Source organism: Sturnus vulgaris, chromosome 5 (genome assembly GCF_052056855.1).
Source record: "Sturnus vulgaris isolate bStuVul1 chromosome 5, bStuVul1.hap1, whole genome shotgun sequence".
Taxonomy (NCBI): Eukaryota; Metazoa; Chordata; class Aves; order Passeriformes; family Sturnidae; genus Sturnus; species Sturnus vulgaris.
This window is the reverse complement of record NC_142247.1, coordinates 42,417,320-42,432,062: the sequence shown is the minus strand read 5'-3', so window position 1 is coordinate 42,432,062 and position 14,743 is coordinate 42,417,320. Positions and strand designations below refer to the sequence as shown.

Genomic DNA, 14,743 nt, shown 5'->3' with positions numbered 1-14,743 from the left:
TAAAATTTGCATTTAAATATGGAGAAAGATTACTGCTGGCTATACTGTATTATTTAATTATACAGTCAGTTTAGAAACAGAATTATATCGGAATCATTTGAGTGATTTCCTTGAGCAGAAGTGATGTAACAATTATTACTGCAATTGGCATGAGGAAACTTTGCTGAAAGTCTAGAATTTCACCTAATCAGGCAATTTGATTAGTGGTCCATATGTAGCAATGCTCTGTGCTGCTGCAGAGTAATCTCAAAATGCACTGCAAGAAAAGTAATAATAGTAATTGTAGACACTTTTTCTCTTGGATGAAATTTATTAAATTTTAAAAGTTAGTTCAGAATAATGTAATTAGTGTAAATTCAGTACCATGATGGAAACAACCAATGAGTGTGGTTATTTTCGCTTATTACAATCACTATGAATAAAAATTCTGGTTTCTGCTGAAAATTAAACTCATGATGCCCACCAACTACAGCTGGGAAAGGCCTGACAGCTTCATGTCAGACAGATGTGGCTTTGAAGACACAGAGGTTTCTATATTCCTTTCTGGGAAAAGAGGCATTAACAAGAAGGATGCATGTGTACATGCAGCTTTCTAATAAGAGTAGTGTGGGCAGGCTGATGGAAAACAAGAATATGCTTCCTCTGCCTGGCATTGAAAAGTCCACTCTACAATTAAAGTTAAAAAATAAATGCATATGAAAATACCAACTCAAGAAATTTATGCACAAATTCATTCAGAAAACGTGAAGGCAATAAAAGCAAGCTCCAGAGAGAATACAAATTTTTTTCCCTGGACTTTGAGAACAAGGAAGTAGAAGGATGTAAGATCCCAAGAGCCACTACAGTCCTCTAACAAGACAAGGATGGAAAAAATGAAGTTGCTTCTTCTTCTGGAGAGAGAATAACATGCTGAAGGTCATTTCAGTCACTGATTAAGAGCTCCCAGGTTTAGGTGACTGAATTGACAGATCAATCATGCACATTTACCAGACCAAGCCTTGAGCTTAAGCAGGGTCGACAATTAGCTTTCCAAGGCAATGCCATCATTAAGCTATGCTTCTGGCTGCAATCAGCCTCTTGTTGGGATAGGTGGTCTGTCATCTGGTTTGTAAGCCCCACTGGTGAATTGTCCTTTCTGTCAGATGAGGAGTGAAACACACTACTGCCTTGTGGTCATTCAGCTGCAGGGCTTAGCACTGGCTCCTGGCCTTTGTCCTTGGGCAGAAAGGACAGCTGCTCCCAGCCCCCAGCTGTATGGTACAGCAGTCATTGGCCTCTACATCTTGCCTTCTCTGCAGGTTCTTACTGTGCCTTTTCACCAGAGAGTGAGCACTAAGGCTGTTCACTAGTTTTACACAAGGTCAGTGGTCCACCTAGCCCAGCTTCCTGGCCTCAAGAGAATCTCAGTGGTGCTTGGGGTCAAAACCACCATTCAGTGCTCCAAAGTGCAATATGAGGGCACAGAGGCAGGGAAGCTCCCACCATATAAAATCAGACAGAAGTAGTACTTTTTTTTTTTTTTTTTAGAACATCTTAAATGCTCTTGAGCCTGCAACTGCTTCTTATATGTCTTGGCTCTGGGATGAGTGAGGAGCAGCAAGATTTTAATAGCCTATCCATGAGGTGGCACATTAGAAATAGTCTCAGATATATGACATAGTACTGCAAGTTCCGAGGCAAATGCCAAAGATACCTGAGAAAATGTATGAACAGTGCTGACCATGGGACAGCGAGAGCTTTTTGACTACTTGACAGGCAACAATGTAAATAAATTATCAGGTATCTAGCTGAAGTTTTGTGATGAGCAGCCTATATAGGATTATTCCCTGGGTAGAGTCATACTTCAGATTTCAGTATGGTCACCCACCACCATTGAACAAGTCTTTCAGAGTAGAAACAGCAGGACAGCTTTAGACCCAGCAGAGCAAGCACATGACAGTCTGGCATAAAGTGCCATTTCTAGATTTCTCTAGCAGTTGTTGCCCCTTCATAGAAGACTTGATTGAGTAAATTCTCTCTAAGAACTTATCAGTAAAGAATCCCCATGAATTTAAAAGTAAAGTCTCCTTTTGCTCAGCACAGAGAATAAAAATACTTGTATTTTAACAGTGCACCTCAGGAGGGAGCTAACAGAACTCAGGACTATACTGTAAGGATCCTGATGAAAAATGACTAGCATTGAATCTTAGATACCGTTCAGCTATAACAAAACCAAGCAGGAAGAATAATAAGGAGGAAAAAGTCAAACCCTGGTTTCCTCCTTTCTCGCCTACACCACAGTGCAATTCCATGAAATCTTAAAAAAAGCCCACAGAAGAGGAAATGCAAGCTTTGTTTTGGAAAGCACAGAAAGACATTTTACTTTGGTGTCTGTAAAGAATCCTGCTAAACTGCTTATGATGCTATGAACATGCCAGATAGCAGTAACACAGGAACAACCACAGGGTTTGCTCATTTTGTACATTATAGATGCCCATGAGGGTACAACCAGTGTTGAGAGACCCAGTGATAGCTCTCTTCACAAACTCATTTCAACTGAGATTCTAATCCATTTCTTCAAAACTGTGGAAGTGAGAAAATGTAAAAAATCAGTTTTTCAGTGAAATAAAACCAAAACCCAACCAGCAGCCTCTAGAGAGCTGTTTTTCATTTAAGCTGATATAAGAATGCTTACGCATCTTGTTATAACAGTAGGGAAAATGCAAGTGTGATGGGCTGTTAGGAAGTTAGTCATTGTCCCTTGATATCAGTATGCTGAGATTTGTTCTGTTTTTGAAGAGGAGACTAGAGTGTCTTTACTGCAGATTCCATTTTTTGTGTCAAAGGTAAGAAAAATGACCTTTTGAAATGTGTGAATCCAGCTCCTAGACTGTAAGACTAGAAGGTACCAGCAAGGCCATCCAGTCTGATCTCTGAACACAAGGATTTTACCTCCAAATTTTCCTTTAGTTCAGTATCTGCAAACTGGAGAAATACAGAAACATAAAATCATGGAATAATTACTCCTCTATCCCTGCTTGCTCCAGGCTGGCACTTCAGCTGTGCAGTTTAGATCTGAAGAGCATTTTGTAACCTTGTGAGTGACATTTCTCTTCTGCATGAGCCAGATCCGTTCATAGGGACTCCGACTTGGCATTCTGAATGCCAAGAGAATGACTGGCCCTAAAGGTGACACAAGAAAACAGCAAAGAAAATAGTGAGAGATATGGAAAAGAATTTAAAGACTCATGATGAAAGCAAACAGGATTTCTCTAATGTTTATTTTTGCATGCAAGGTTCCTAAGGAACATTCTGATGAGACAAATGGTTCATGGGTTTGTTTGGTGAACTATACACAGTGAGAGATGCAGAAGCTCTTCTGATGGACACATTTGATCTTAGAACACAGGATAAACATCCATCCCCAATGCATTTAATTAAATTCTCCTCCATTATGAGGAAACAAATTAAAATAAAGCAAGGATACACCAAACCACAACTGATAAATGGAGTGTTATTGTTTATGCTTTCTTCATGAAAAACTTTGGAAAATAAACAACTGAAAAAAAACCCCACACTGAAAAACACCTACTGAACAGCTACCCCCAAACTCTGGGGAATAAGACTGCAACATTTACACACTTAGATAACTTCATGGATGCTGCTGGATCCACTTATCTCAAAAGAATCATTCTCATGTTTGTGTTCTCATGTTTGGCTTGTAATCCTTCCCTACATGGTCTGGAATAGAGAAAGGAGCAGCAGCCTGCTATCTCAGAAGTTTATGCTGTTGTGTGAGAACTATAGGAGCAGGCTGCAGGTAATCCTGTAAAAATCAATATTCCTACCACAGCCTGAGACAAGTACATGAAATGGTGGCAATGTAACAGCTATCAGAAGGCTGAGTCCAAACTTGAGCCCAAACTCCATAAAATATCATTGGTTTTATGTTTTCTTTCCCCAAGTAATTTCAGAGGAGTGAGATCTGATGTAAACCAACTGTTAAAACACAGCATTGCTGATATTTTAAGAAGTAGAAAGGATGAAACCAAGAATCAGCACAAGTTATTTATTATTTTTGTGTGAACTCTCTCCCTCCCCTTCCTAGGTCTCATGCATGCCCAGAACCTGGCCTGACAAACATGCATATACTCTGAAGGATGACTTGCTGTAGGACTGTGACAGAACGCTTTGGAGAGAACTGTATAGTTAGGCCTCTGGTCAAAAGTCTGATAAGTTGCTTTTATACCTCCTCCAGTGTTGAAGGTCTCCGAGGGTGTTCTTGAATCGGAAGGTGTTTTCTTCATTGCTTATAATAATGCGATTTAGCTTTGTTCGGGTTTTTTTTTTTAATCCTAGATCAAATAAAACAAAACAGCTGTCCTGAAGCAGGAAATATGAAGAAGACAAGCTGCTTCTGCTTTTGTCATGAGACAAGTTTGCCAAGATCAACCTCAACCATACTGTCAAAATTACTACCCTTTTATAGAGGGAACTAGCATACCCTGCCTTCCGTATGTTTTACAGGAGGGCAACCCACACACAGCAGTTGGCCCGAGCTCCAAACATAGGTTTTTTAGTAGCCAAAATGATCTCTTGGTGTTCCTCACCAATGCCAAACCTCCAGGCAGCAGCTACAGAGCCTTTTCATTGGGAGCTGACATGATTAACCCAATTGTAATTGCAGATGGCTGTTTGGTCAGCCTTCAACGCCTATGGATCAATAAGCTATCTAATTAGAAATCTTGAGATATAGTTATAAAATTATACCCATTGCTATTAAATTTACATGTCTCAAATGAGATATATTTGAATTTCTGTAATGAGATTCTATGCATGTTTCGTTTAAAGTATTTCCCACATTCAGTTCTCAGACAGCGTGTTTACAGGAAGGTCCTACAAAGATACTTTTAATTACTTTAAAAACAGTGAAAAAGTTACATTTAAAGTCAAAATATAAAGGCATACTTGTGTGTAGGTGCAAAGACTGTCTACAAGCATTTTTGGTGCTGGACCCAGAGTTTAGAAACAAACTGTACTTTTGTTTCCTAATCAGGAAATACTTTGTAGTTTTAGCAGTTAAAGGACTCTAGATTTTACTGTGGTGCCCAGTGACAGGATCCAAGGGAATGGCCTGAAGTTGTGCCAGGGGATGTTTAGGCTGGATATTAGGAAAAGGTTCTTCATCCAGAGGGTGCTTGGGCACTGGAACAGGCTCTGCAGGGAAGTGGTCACAGCACCAAGGCTGGCAGAGTCCATTTCAACAATGCTCTCAGGCACATGGTGTGATTCTTGGGACTGTCCTATGCGGGGCTAAGAGCTGGACTCAATAATTCTGGTGAATCCCTTCCAAATCTACTTATTCTGTGATTCTGTGATAAAGGAACATTGCTTTTCTTGTAGACTCCAATAAAGTTACAAAAACATCTGGAGCTCTACTTGGCTGGATTGCATTGCCCTTGAAGCTTTCTCTCTCCTCACTTGGTTATCAGCAAGAAACAAGTCAAAAAATATAGTCCAGCATTTACTCTTCTATTCTTCAGGTCTTTTTTTTTCCCAGTTTTTTATATGCTTAAGTCTTACCAAATATTGTAGGAGCTGTTTCTGGTCTGTGTCTTAAGCACTGCCATCAGTTTATAGATTAAATTGTGCTTTACTGCAAAATTCCTTCTTGTATTTTATAGACAGCAGAATAATTAAATGAATTTAATTATTTTTCCTAGAATAAATCAGCGTATATGTAGATGATCAAAGATTTAATAGAGATATTCCCTCCATTAGGGACTAATTCTGCTTTTTCTACATTGTTTACAAAAATTACACTATTCCCACTCTAGTCAAAGGGACTGCTCACAAGGGTAAAGGTGCCTTACTTAACCTCATCCTTTTTCATGAATGCCTATAAAATCTCTATTAGACTACTTACAGAAAAAACACACAGAAAAAGAACACCAATAATCTTACTAATATTGCACACAAACTAATAAAACTCTCTAGCACTGGTAGAGCCATCTGGATTATCATCTCAACTTCAGTGCCAAATCTACAGCAGTGGAAATTTTTTTTGCAAATAACTAATAGTATAAAGATAGCATTTATTTCCCTGCTGGATAAATTACCAATTAACACATTGCAATTTTTACTATATATTAAAAATATGCATGAAAATGCCACAGATGAATTATTTCAATTCACTGCACTCATAGCTAAATTATCTTAGTCCCTTCTGTAGTTTATTTTCCTGATGAACTCAACTGGAAGAATCTTTAAGCCACTGCTTAATGAGTGCCTGACCAGATAAATAGGTGAACAGAATTACAGAATCATAGATTCACAGAATGGTTTGGATTGGAGGGAACCTTAAAGATCATCTAGTTCCCAACCCCCCTGCCATGAACAGGGATACATTCCATGAGACAAGTTGCTCAAAGTTCCATCTAGCCTGGCCTTGTACATTCCCAGGCATACGGCATTCACAGCTCCTCTGGGGAACTTGTTCCAGTGCCTCACCATCCCACAGTAAACAACTGCTTCTTCATAGCTGCATTGGCCAGCCCTCACCTTGGGAATACCATCAAGAGTTCTTCCTCTTTCACTTTTAATTACTTTCATGCTTAGTCTGTACCCAGAACTTGACATGTGTTGCCTTCACTTACATTTCTTTACTCTTTTCATTACTTCAATGCTTCTTTTACGAGAACCTTCAGTGAAGATCGTGGCTTGTGCTACGTGAGTCTCTCCACTGATCTAAGTTCAAGTCTGATGCTTATCTCAGGCTTTCTTGAATGACAGTAACAGACTACAGCTTCTCCACAGGCTGTTTGGTCATGCTCTTAACTCCTCCACTGTGTTAGCACACCCTTGCATTACTTATATCAGTTGCCAGCATCTTTAGCAGGGTTGCTACACCACCAGTATTTTGTAATCACTTCTCATACTTTCCAACCCGATTTGCAACTCAGATGACATTTTTTAGTTACTATTCCTGCCATAAATGAAGGAAAGAATCCACAATATTTCATGCACTGAAAAGTCACTAATCACATCCCCTTCTCCTGACACAAGTCTGTTAGTATCACCACACCATAGGAGGTGCAGGGTATCTCAACACAAGCACTTCTTGCTCCCACTCTTCCTAGACAGCGAATATTCTTTATCTGACTGTAATGTCCTAAAATAGTAATGGTTGAGGGACAGGTCACGGGTCTCTGCTGCATCTCTGAAAAAAGAACTAAGAGCTTTCAGTCTGAGGAGAAGGCTCTGGGGTAACCAGAGAAATTGTGTGATTTTAGGAGTAACTGGGAGCCTATAAGAAAGATGTGGACAGGTTTTTTAGTAGGTCCTTTAGAGACAGGACAAGGGATGATGGTTTTTAGGCTAAAAGAGGGTAGATTTGGTCTACTTATAAGGAACAAGTTTTCAACAATGAGGTTAGTGACACACTGGAGCAAGTTGCCCAGAGAGGTGGTCAATGCCCCATCCCTGGAAACATTAAAAGCCAGACTGGATGGGGCCCTGAGCAACCTGATCCAGTTAAAGATGGGGCTCATGGCAGTGGGGTTGGACTAGATGAGCTTTAAAGGTCTTTCCAACCCAAACCATTCTGTGATTCTGTGATCTATCTCCACCCATGCTGCAAGCCTGTGGGACAGACACACACCATTGGCACTCAAGTTTTCCAGGCATTGAGCCTGCTGCACCAGCTGGTCTCAAACAGCACCAAACACAAAAGAGGTTGTAGCTGTTTGCTACAGCAGAACACTGCTGCGCACCTCATTCTGATGACTGTAATGTAAGCAGTTTCCTACGCAAATATTTAATGTCCCATGATAAATCATATCTAAAAAATGCTGGAGAACCTGACTAACCAGATTAATGGGGCCAGATTAAATCCATCTACAAAAAAATGGAAGGAAGGGAAACAGGAAAAGCAAAGCAAAATCTGCTGTTGGTGGTAGTTCTTGCAAAACTTTAATTTTCAGTTGTGTCTAAATAATGTTGATGAATTAGGAGTTTAGTAGGAAATTATTTAATGTAAAAACTAAATTGAACAACATTTTGAAACTAAGCTGCTGTTTCTACCACATGATTCACAAAAACAATTAAAACAATGTTTATGGTCCAGCAGACTAGCGTAGTGTAACTACACTTCTTAAAGTTCAGTTTGAAGTTTAATATACTTTATTAATTTTCCAATTTGAATCTGGCACTCATTAAGGATGCCTCAGGAACTCACTTCTCAAGTCCATGCTGGGAACCATGCCTCTATGTCTACTGCTGTTATCAAATGCTTGAGAATGGGGTAGGTAAGAATAGAATAATTCCACTGAATTAAGCAAAAATATATTTCAGATGTCTGTATATTCCCTTGGGATACAATCAAGACACTTCTTCCATCACAAAACCTTCACAGAGATGTGGGATGCCTGAGTAAATTGTTAGGGGTGGAAAAGACAAAAGATCTATGCTCAGACACTTGCATTCTAAGACTGACTACCAAACACAATCTATTGTTTGGTGACAGTGCACATGACTGCCGGTTTTCATTTACCACAGAAAGCAGCAATAAGAGGATAAAGTACACAGTGTCCTTCTCTGCAGCATTGCATTCCTACCACACTGACACTGAGACTCCCCAGTGAAAGATAAAGCCAGAATGCCAAGGAGACATTGGCTGCTGCTGTGAGCTGGTTGTGGGTGGGAATACTTCTTCTGGTAGCCAAACCAGTTTGTGCTGTTTCACACGTTTGTGACATTACAGCCTCCAGCTTTCATTTCAACTTCCAGATCCATCAGACTGGAACCAGAACACCAGATGGTAGCAATGTCTGAGCGGTCTCTCTTCACAGCCAGTGCAGCAGATGAACACACTCTCTTCTGAGGTAAGACTGTTCCACCTACACTCACACTAAGCCTGAGTTTGAATCAAAAACCCGTAAAAATTGCAAGTAATATTAGGCCCATGCCATAGTGAATCATTTTTAAATTTAATATTAAAATATATATATCAAATATCAGTTTAATGATATATATTTTGTACAGCAATATTTCAGACTGTTAGAAAGGACCATACCAAAGACATGCACTGTAGCACTAATGACAGTCCAATAAAAAGAATCTGATTTTTTTCTATTCATCAGGATACAGAGCTCAGCACTTGCATATTTCTCCTCTCACCTTTGTTTCCTCAATATAAGAACAGCGCACAAACCAGCCTATGGCACCTACTTCAGATCTTCCTCCTTGACATTCACAGTCTGTTAAATAAATTATCTTGTTAAACATGCAACTGCAGCAGTTCCACATGCTAAGGCCTGAAGCACCTTTTCTAAAGGTTTTCTCATATCAAACACACAATATTTAGTTTTATTATTTGTGCATTATGTAAAAAGCACAGCAATTAGCAGCCCCTTTTCCTGGCTATACCAGTTAATCATAAACTTAGGCAAATGCTACTTTATTTGACTTTTTAGGGGATACAAGACTATTTAATTTATGCCATGCAAAACAGAAGCACTCTTGTGTTTGTTTTTCAGATTCCTCTTGGGGTTTGCTACATGTCTAGTGGCAAACTAGACCTTAAGTGAATAGCATGCCACCCATCATTCCCAAGGCATTGTCAGGTATGAGGAAATAGTAGGATGAGGTGATTTAAAGGATAACTTTATTGAATGACATAAATGATAACAACTTTATGGACAACAGAAAGCTGAGACGAGTGGCTGACGCTCCAGAGGTCTGTGCAGCCCTGCAGAAGGATCTCAACAGGTTGAAGAGATTGGCAGAGAGGAACTGTCTGAAATTCAGCACAGGCAAATGCAGGATCCTGCACCTGGGGAAAAATAACCCCTGCATCAGCACAGGCTTGTGGCTGACCAGCTGGGAAGCAGCTCTGTGGAGAAGGACCTGGGGATCCTGGCGGACAACAAGCTCTCCATGAGCCAGCAGTGCCCTTGTGGCCAGGAAGGCCAGTGGAATCCTGAGGTGCATTGGGAAGAGCATTGCCAGCAGGTCCAGGGAGGTGATCCTGCCCCTCCACTCAGCCCTGGTGAGGCCACATCTGGAGCACTGTGTCCAGTTCTGGGCTCCTCAGCACCAGAGAGACATGGAGCTCCTGGAGTGGATCCACAGAGGCTGACAAGTATGATCAGGAGAATGGAGCATCTCTCTTATGAGGAAAGGCTGAGAGAGCTGTGCCTGTTCAGTCTTGACAAGAGATGACTGAGGGGTGACCTCACCAATGTCTATCAGTATCTGAAGGGAGGGTGTTGAAAGGATGGAGCCAGGTTCTGCTTGGTGGTGCCAAGCAATAGGACAAGAAGCAAAGGGCAGAAACTGATGCACAGGAAGTTCCACCTGAATATGAGGATGAACTTTACTGTCAGGTGACCATGCTCTGGAACAGCTTGCTCAGGTTGTGGAGTCTCCCTCACTGGAGATATTAAAGAAGCATCTGGACATAACCCTGTGCAATGTGTTCTAGGACGACCCTGATTGAATAGGGAGGTTGGATCAATGACCCACCATGGTCCTTTCCAATCTTACCCATTCTATGATTTTGAGAATTTCCCAGGCATATAGTAACAGATCTTATCAGTAATTCTTCTCTAATTACTCTTGAAAGGTAATTATTTGTGGAAACACAACATCTGTTGCAGCATTTGCAGATCTTTCCTCCCATGTTTCTGGTCTCTACAAATTCAAGTTCTCTATCTGCATTTTCATATACTGCATAAAGTGGAAATAAACTGGTATTAGGACAGCATTTTGTGAGCTTTTGATTGCATTACTTTTAATAACTGTAACATTATAGAACTGCTGGAGTTCTGTACCATATAACAAAACTCTGGCTTTTCCCTACATATTGAATTTAATGAGTTTCCTTTTTTACAAATGGTAATGCTTGAAAAGTAATTTAAAAAAAAACCCTTAAGTTGTTGAGCATAAAAATGTAGAGTATTTTTCCTCTTAAAGGAACTTGTGACTTGTGTAAATAGAGAAAAAATTTCAGGGAATGTCTTGTGATAAATACCCACCATAAAATTTATTACTTAATAACCAGGAAAAGAAACAAAACCATTACTACTAAAGTTGTGCAATTTGCACAAGCTAATATAGTGGCAGATAAGTCCTCTTACATTTTGTAGACTTGCATGTAAATGCACTCATATGTTCAGTACAGCTAAATTCAAAATACAGGAACAAAGAATACTTTCAAAGGACAGGAAGTTCTTCATGGACAACTGTGGATTCAGGTATGGTAAAAACCTTTTTAAAATAGATTAAAATTGGGTATATGTATGAAGGTTGTATAAGTTTCCTAAATTCGTGCCTGAGTCTCTGATCTCTTCCAGAATTTATGAATTATAAATATCTGCAAACTGGTAATTATATTGCAATTAAATATTTATATTTATTTATATTCTTACTGCTTGGTTTTTAGGAGTATGGCAGAAAAATCATTAGATCAGCATTAAAAAGTGAGTGGTACCAGCAGTATACTTTCAGATGGAATCACACTTGGAGACAAGGTTGATGTCATTGTGTGGCTTGGATTGTATACTCATCTGTGGCCTGGATTCTGCAAAAGTGAAGTGGCAGAAATTCAGGAGATAAAAATTCTGAAGTATGAAGAAACAAAAAAAATGTACCATCAGTATAATAGAGAAAGGACATGAAGGCATGAAAAGTAGTTTAGATGTTGACCAGAGTAACAGGCCAGTGTTTCCTGGACTTGAGCAAGTCCCAGCTCATCAGGAAGAGTCTCTCACTGCCCCAACAGTAACTTAGAATAAACGAGACCTTGTGTCTATATTCCTGCTTGTTTCTGCAGGGATGTACACGCACAAGATGTACACGCATGAGAACAGTGTCACAAACAGAATGCAGGAAGCAGAAATTCTTAATTCTCAGCTCATCAGACAGCTCATTGCCATCTTCAGGAGAATGGAGAACTGCAATGTGCCCCAATCATTTTAGAGTTGATTGCAAGTATGAGAAGCAAAAGAGCAGAAAATCAGCTGTGAAAAGACACCACTGGGGCAGTTTTACTTGCTACTGTAGGTACACTGAAAAGGAAGAAAATGTCCTTTCAGAAACAGAACTATTTTTTAAAAGAACCTGCTTATAAAGTCTTGCATGTTAAAAAATAATTAGATCTGGCCCCTTTGAAATTTTTCAAAGGCGGGGATTATACTTAATAAATTGCAAGATAAAGCCATACGTCTAAAAAAGAATTTAAATGGTCAGGCTTTCCATTGCCTTAAGAAGACTTCTGTAGAGAACTGCCCATTTCACAGTATCATGAAGGAAAACTGGAGTGACTTGTAGGACATTGTTGATATGGTACGTGTTCATATTGGAGTACAGTATATGATATCAATAATATTCGTAGGGTCATACAAGAAATATCAAGTTACTGAAGCTATTGAATAGGAAAAAGTAAAAGCTCTGGATAGGCAGCATGACTAAATGCAGTACATGCCATGAGGAAATAAGCAAAGAATATAACAGTGAGCAAAAGTAAGGAGGTGAAGAATAGCTATGCCTTCTCTACACCATTTGCATTACAACATCACCCCTCAGGGCAGGGTTCCAAGTTGTACAGTAGGCTGAACAAAACTGGTTGTCTTAGGCTGTGACTCCACAATTACTGTTGCTTCAATAAACCAGTACTTTTGTATATTTTTATTGTAGTTGCTAAAAATGTGTCCTGGACAACAGCATAAAAGCCTTTTTAGAAAGAAGAGCTGGAATTCTCTCTGAATCCTCATCAGCACATTGTGTGAGAAGAAAATGGCTGACAGATGAACATCCTTTTCTTGGTCATCTGTAAAGCATGGTCTAGTCATTATTACAGCAGAGTCAAAAGATGACAAGATGTAGACAGACTCAAGGCTCAAGGAGCAACTAGGATATATATTTGAGTAAAAAGACACAAAGAGTAAGCAAGTTGCTAGCACATCCCTACAAAGACAAAAGTATTTCTTGTTGGATGGGTAGTCATGATGGATGCCTGTGGATATTGTCTGCATAAGTTAATTTTTCTGGAAACCATACTCAAATATTCTGTAAACCCTCAAACACAAGCAAACCAATTTGGATACGGTGTGAGGTCTGCACCAGGGAAAGAATAAATTAATGAGTTATGGAAAAAAAATTATGTCACTGGTGTAACAATCCTCTTGAAAACAGCCTGAGTCCAAATGAAAAAGTTGCCTATCTTGTTTAAGCATTGGACAGGAAAAGTTTCAACTTGCCAAAAAGTCTAACCTTAGGACAAGCACAACTTTGACCCAAACAATTCGTTTCAAATCTCTGTACAACAGGCAGAGCAGCTCTGGTAGCTCCCTGGGGACTGGGACTTGAGTACAGCTCTTTCTCTGGATGCCTGCCTAATACTGCTTCTGACATGTGTGGTTTGCTAGTCATCAGCATGGATAACCAAAACCAACCATATGCCAAAATAAGACAGATCACTCCCTTTATGTGCCATGACTGCAAACTTCAGTATTCCATAATAATGCTTTTCTGATGAGCTATAAACACTTTGAATCAATCTTGAATACAACTGGGAAGATTTCAGAAATCCTGCTTACTTCCTGAACCAGGGATGGTGTCCTCAGGAAAAATGCAGATGCAAGTGGTATGATAAAACTGGAGGTAAATGGATGATTTACATGTTTTGCAGACTAATAAAATAGTTCTACCATAATTATACCTAATATAAAAACCTTAAGACAGTTACACACGCATTTTGCAAGGCAAAGTAGCAAGTGTAACAAAGCCAGGCGCTGTGTAACAGGTTTTGCATAACAACTCATGAAATCATCACTGCACAATTTTTAGGCAATTTTGCCACATAGCATGAGTTGTTACAAACTGTTGTATACTGTATACGGAGCTCATGATTTGCTGGCTCTGAGAGCTGAATTATTCCCAAGCTAGATAAAGAGTTATGAGTAGGAAAAAATTCAGTTGTTCTCTGAGGTGAAGAATGGAAAAGACAGCTGTTGATTAATACAATGCAGAGCTGGTCCACCCTTTAAATTCAGGGAGTGGAGTCAAACAATACCTTTGCCTCACTTCATATGGAAAATTGAATTTGTCTTTGGACTATTACTGTAAGTCAAGGGATACTCCCATCTGAAACAAAGGCTAATAATGTTGGAGGAAAGACATTCCCTGATTTCCACAGACATTGGGTGAGGCTCAAACTTTATACATGTTTGGAGTGAGCTAACTGAATACATGTGGCGGGCTGTATTTACTATTATTAAGGATTAGTATTTGGAGGCAATAAGAATATCAGAGAAAGTTTATGTCACTAAAATTTTTTACAAATGCAGAAATTCAGACCAAATACTAAAAAATCATCAAAAACATGTGCTTTTCAGCAAAAATATTCACAACCTTATGAACAATAATGAGCAGAAACCCTTTATATTTGTTAAGATTTATATATACAGATCCAGCTTCTACTTGCTTGTCTGACTGACTTTTGCCTGCATTCCTTATTTGTTAGATTTATTTTAACAAGTTAACTAGAAATAAAAGGCTTTGGAAAATTTTGGCTGCTGCAGCTGAAAAACAGCTTCTGAACTAAAGTAAATCTGTGACTCCTCAGTGAAATGAACAGGCCCCCTTCAGTCTAAACCAGCTGAGAAAGAACCCCTTTTGGGCTGTTTTCGGGAAATACTTTAATAGAATTCATTCCCACAGTAAATACAATGTCATTGTCCTGGGCTACTGAGATTAGAACAAG

At 39.4% G+C, this 14,743-nt stretch overlaps 1 protein-coding gene and 1 long non-coding RNA gene across 6 annotated transcripts in view; one reads left to right on the top strand and one right to left on the bottom strand.

Annotated features, from left to right (window-relative positions):
* LOC148223679 (uncharacterized) overlaps positions 1 to 10,744 on the top strand; it is a 68,818-nt gene extending 58,074 nt beyond the window's left edge. Inside the window, exons 4-5 of the long non-coding RNA XR_015803944.1 lie at positions 8,767 to 8,861; positions 9,516 to 10,744. This is a non-coding gene — a long non-coding RNA (uncharacterized LOC148223679). The remainder of the gene's footprint in view (positions 1 to 8,766; positions 8,862 to 9,515) is intronic.
* The window catches only part of ANO6 (anoctamin 6), a 70,904-nt gene that overhangs the window by 55,050 nt on the left and 1,111 nt on the right, over positions 1 to 14,743 (bottom strand). The gene's annotated exons all lie outside the window — the stretch shown is intronic.